We start from the raw sequence: 6000 nt of genomic DNA on the forward strand, positions 1-6000 counted from the left end.
AAATAAATTTTATGTACCCTTAACGTTCACATACCCGCTTTAGGCTAACTCCGTGTAAGTATCAATAAATAAAAAATAAAATTATACACATCAATGCGACAACAGTAATGAAACTTGATAATATATTATATGTATCTTCATTTGATGTACTATAGTCATACTATTATCGATTATTACCAAATTTACATCTTCAAGATAAAGTACTTAAATAGGCCTTAGAGTGTAATATTAGTAAGATTCTCAGTATGCCACTACAATGAATTGCAAGGAACTTGTAGGGTTCTAGAATCCTACAGAAAAATAAATGATTTAAATTAAAAAAAAAAAAAAAATTGCCAACCAATTAGTGCAAAAGCTATCTCAACATCTATTCCTCTTTTTGTTTTTAGAAACATCTCATACTTTGATTATACTTAAGCAAGTAATGAAACTTAATTTTCAACAATAAAATTTATTTCCGAAAAAACTAGTTGGTTCGTCAACAATAAAATCAAGATATCAAGGTACCACGGACAATAATATTATAAAAATACGAAGAATGACAATGTTTAATGGGCAAAAACTAATTCTTTCGTTTTTAATTAAAGTTGTGTGATATGTGTATGGGATGTGTATGTGTACTTATATAGTTCTATTAAACTCAACCACACTTTTCATTGTTAATACTTTAAACAGCGCGCATACCCACAAACACAAATTTGTTTACAATAAAGTTATTGAATCTTAAAAACAATGCAAACATTTCAGATATATTAATTTCTAGGACAATTTTTTTTCCCGTATAGACCTTCATGTACAAGAAAGCAAAGTGTAGGTGCTGTGAATATCAGGCCAATTTACAACTATTATTTGATAGTTTTGTTCACAAGAAAATATTCAACTTTAATTAGTTTGTAGGTGCTACTCACTTTTTAATAAAAGTAAGTTAACAAAATATTTCCCCGGACGAGAAAGCATTGATGATGAACAACCAAAAAAGTTTTTAGTATTATTTATTAATGAAATATATCCCTTAGGTGAATAACCCAATAACCCAGTAACCAATAACCCCTACACAAAAAATTTATAATTTCCGTCTAAAATGTACATCTCTCCAGGGTGGTTGCTGGGCCTGTGAGCGCTTGTGAAGCAACGCTGATGGGACTATTGGGACCGTTGTGGTTAGATGCACAGTAGTGACAAGCACTATTTTTCCTAATGAAGACACAGCAGCCACTCGAAAATGCCCAAAATGGGAGAAGTACCATTTCACATTATGTAGATAGGCAAATGGATACCCACATACCATATATTAATATATTAACTAATTAACAAATTAATAAATATGATTTGTTCTCAACACCTAAGTGTCTGTTGGAAATCACCCTCTTTAGCATATACATTTATTTATATTCTGTATCTTGTATTAAAAGCATAGTAAGTTTAATAGATATTGAAATAGCAAGTTAGAGCTCGAGTTGAAGCAATTATTTCGGGCTATACGCGTATGGTGATTCTCCTGTAAAATTTTAGTCCATGTCCCAGGCTGCACTAGATTAACCAAACCCGTTTGTAATTGATGGTGCTTGACTACATTTTTCATTTAAGCTAGATTGAAACATTTAATTCACATGTAGCTTACCCACTTGTACCGCGGCGACAAAAGGAATTTTGAAATTTTACTAAAATTTATTACTATGAAATATTGTATACGTGCTATTTGGAAAATTTCGTGTTGAATCGCGTTAGGTGTTTGTTGTGGAGTGTATAATATGGTGATCCTGGCGTAACTGGCTCTAAATGCCTTGAAGAATCGTTGGAAAAGGTTGGTTGGAAAAATTATTTTCCATAGTAGTTATACCTCAAATACCACCCACAACAAATATCCAGAGAAATTTTACTACAAAGTTTTTGGGTCAAAAGATAAACGGTATTTTGTATGAGTCAATTTCAGTAAATTTTTGAGAACAATACGTATGCTTTTGACGCGTGTAGTTAAGCTGCTAGTATAGTTAAAGTGTTCTAACCCACATGAAATAAAAGCTAGAATTAAACCCTATCGGATAAAAAAAATTTGACAATATGATATTACGATATTACAAAATTTTCGTAATTATCTTATTGAGGAGTCAAGATATCAACTGAAAATTTTTTTTTCTAGAAAGTTTAACCCTTTTAACATAACTTCATATAATTTTAACCTTTAATTTTAATTTCTTGGAGTGGCATGAGCTCTGGATACAAAATTGGCCACTCATATTTACAAATATTGCTTAAATTTACAATAGTATAATACGCTCGTAGTTTTGATCATTACGACGTCCAACCAGCACATTATTTTATTGACCATCAGATAAAAGTATTTTTTAAAATAAGATCGTCGTTTTATTAGCTTAACAATTTTTCAATCCCAGATACGTACATAATTTGCATTATAAGTATATTTGTATAGAACGCGTCAATTATCGTGAAAAATTCAACCCCTTTAACAATGCGTAATTGTTACAAACGGCTAAACGTTTATATCAGCGTAATAAGCGGTGAAAACTGGCAATCACCATTACTATACATTTCAGTAGATAGACTAAGCCGAGACGAGCACACGCCGAATCCAGCACACGTCATCCTCCCTGCCCACGTGCACGACTGTGCGCGGACAGCTACGACTCTGCACGAAGCGCTAGGGGTTGTGCACAGCTTCCTTCTCTCTGGTTTGCCTGTAGGAGAGCGTGTTGTTTTGTATGTATATGGATGAGAGCCCCAACCACACGCTTATATCTGTGAGGTGTAGGTGTGACAAATAAGTGTTACCTTTTCAAGGTAATACGTGTACACATATACAAGTTTATCTACATACATAGATAAATACTTATGTACGATGCGTGTATGCATATATTTTTTATAAAATTTTTTAATTTAAAATGTATGATGGGTAGGTAATAGGGTAGGATTAGAGTTAATGATGTAGCACAGTATATTTAGATCGAGTGGTCCTTGGTTGCAATTTGACTATGTATAGATTTTTTTATGGGTGGACTGTTTATGCACAGCAGGAATAGGATGAGCAAAATAACAGCAGTAGGAATCATCTTGTTTGTGTATCGACAGGTCCTTCGTTCGAATTTGACTGCCGGCCTATGTATAATGTGTTTTATTGGTGGACTGTTTACGCACAGGTAAAATCAGCAGTAGGAGTTATCTTGTATTATTATTACCTTTCTACGTATCACTAAGAGATCCAACGATACACTTACCTGTAGGATACATCAGCAGCCAGAACTATCTTTTATTTATGACCGAAGTGTCTCAGCCATACGCTCTTTCACATGCAGTACAACCAATACTTATCACTAAGACAGGGTTTATCTGAATAGATACGAACACGAATGGGACAAGGATGGAATTTTTTAATTATAAGGTGATAAGTTTCGTTGAAAACAAATTTTATTTAACTTTTTTATCATTTATTTTTTAAGTAATAAAAATATTTGTTTTACAACATTTTAATAAAATTTAATTTGTATATAATACTTCGACATACTTTTTTTTTCTTCTTCCCTCCATTGATTGTACTCTTCCTCTTCCTTTTTTTGCTGACGGTTGTCGAGTTTTTAAGTTCAACTGGTGGTGGTGGTGGGGGTGGTAGTGGTGGCATATTATCCTGCTGACTGAGGTTTTTAGTTGATAAATCCAGAGGCTGCAGTACATCACTATTCGGGCCAACTATTGGCGACGCTGCCTCGGACATCACCAATTGTTTGACCGGTGACCATGTAAGATCAATTATTGGTGGTGATGCAGGTCGCGGTGACGGTGATGTTGCCCGATGACTAGTATGCTTCTTTTCGAACTCCTCCGTAAATGAAGGAGTTGGGCTTGATGGTGATATCAACGGCATACGTGTATTTAGTATTACTGGTGGTATAGGGTCAACATTTGACAACATTGCCTTTGATACCGGTGACCCCGTGAGGTCAATTATAGGCGGCAGTTCAGGAGGTGGCGGTGACCACGTGAAGTCAATTATGGGTGACAGTTCAGGAGGTGGCGGTGATGTCTGACGTCTAGCGATTTCACGCTGCTCATCGAACTCCTTCGTAAAAGAAGGAGTAGGACTTATTGATGTTATCGGTGGAAAGGGTCCATCGAATAATAACGGTGATATTGGGTGAGCGGCCAATCTCTGCCAAAACAAATCATCGTCGTTGCGGTCATCACTTTGTAAATATTCAACTAATTCACCCAGCTCTTCTTCAACTGGCAGCGATGGAAAAAGGCGATCAGCGATGAGCGGCCCTGCATCCTGAGAGTTATGTGGTTGCAGCAGCAATTGATGGTCAGCGACGACTTGTCCTGCATCCTGAGAGTTGGTGATTGGTGAAGACTCAAACAACTGCTTGCAGACTTCCATTTCCAAACGCTCCGTCGGTGTAAAAGATACTTGGCGAGAATACATGTCGATGAATGAATGAATTTCTGAGGGACTAACACCTCGTTTAAATAGGCAGTCGAATAGCTACGCCAAAAAATTGTAGTTGCTACTATCTCTCTTCTTAAAATGCAAATAGCATCATACATATAGAAATTCGTGAGAAGGAGAAAACTGCGTCTTTCATCTATTGGACCATCAGTGAGCAGAAATCCATAAGTAAGGGAAAATTGTATTAGAAAAGGATACAATTATGACTGTATCTATCACTCTTCTTTAAATGTAAACAGCATTATACATGGAAAAATTTATGAGTAGGGGAAAACTGCGTTTTGTAGCCAATGGACCATCATTGTGCGAAAATTCATGAGTAGGGGAAATGGCACATCCAAAATACACCCCCCCTCCCCCACCTAATACATACATGTGTATGTACGCAAGTTAGTCATGCACTTGATTTTCTTCGAGTGGCAAAATAAATTTGCCCACTTCTACAACAGCATTCAAGGAAGCAACAAGTCTGAAAGAGGAAAACAGCAAACAAGGAGCTCAATTCCAGAAGGAAAAGGAAAAGGGATATCAACGGTAGCCGAAACAGAAGCAGCAGTAAAGGAAGTGGTCCATAAATTTGACGCAGCAAAAGTAAGAGTGCCTCGATTTTAAAATCATAAAATCTTTTGCTTTTTTCCCTTACATAGTTGCCTAAATATTTATGTCTAAAGTTGTTTCTAGTTTTTCCTAAAACTCGCTTGACTAAAACTATCTTGCTGAAAAACTTTTCGTAAAGAAAATATTTTTCGTAATTTTTTTCTGACACATTTTACTTTAAAATTAAGCTACTAAAAAATTATTTTTTCAAACGAAAAATATTTTTTCTCATAGTTTATTATATCCATCTACATAAGTTTGATACAAGCTGCCTTTCATAAATTATTTTTACTTTTCTTGTACGCGATTTAACGCAACAAAGGTGAGAGTGCTTCGATTTTAAAATCCTAAAATATTTTCCTCTTACAAAGTTAACCAAATCTGAACTTCTAAAATTATTTCATCCTCGCTTGACTAAAACTTTTCGTAGTGAAAACATTTTTTCCCGACACATTTTACTGTAGCTACTAAAATTTTTTTCAAACTAAAAATATTTTTTCTCATAGTTTATTATATCAATCTACATAGGTTTGATACCAACTGCTTTTTATAAATTATTTTCTACTTTTTCTTATACGTGCTCAACTAAAACTATATTTATAAGAAAAAATTATCCGAGTGAAAATATTTTTCCTGACACATTCACCGTTTACTTATTTTTTATTCTCAAAGTGAAAATTACTTTTCCTTTCACATAATTCATTACATCTACTACATATGTTTTATTCACACTGCCTTGAAATTTTTTTTTTATTTTGCAAACTTAAATTATTTTTTTTCGTTTTAGCTCGACTCAATTTCTGTACCTACACCAGCATTAGAAAAAAAATAGCTAGGACGATAAGCAGCAGCAAACAGTGTGCCATAAAGTTACAAGGACTGAAGTATCCCACGAGACCCATCCAACAGCAAAGGTAAGTTATCTGTATTACAATGATTGGTTT

The sequence above is a fragment of the Copidosoma floridanum genome, unplaced genomic scaffold (genome assembly GCF_036245765.1).
Source record: "Copidosoma floridanum isolate Cflo_tuat_1 unplaced genomic scaffold, Cflo_Japanese_pri ptg000033l, whole genome shotgun sequence".
Classification (NCBI taxonomy): domain Eukaryota; kingdom Metazoa; phylum Arthropoda; class Insecta; order Hymenoptera; family Encyrtidae; genus Copidosoma; species Copidosoma floridanum.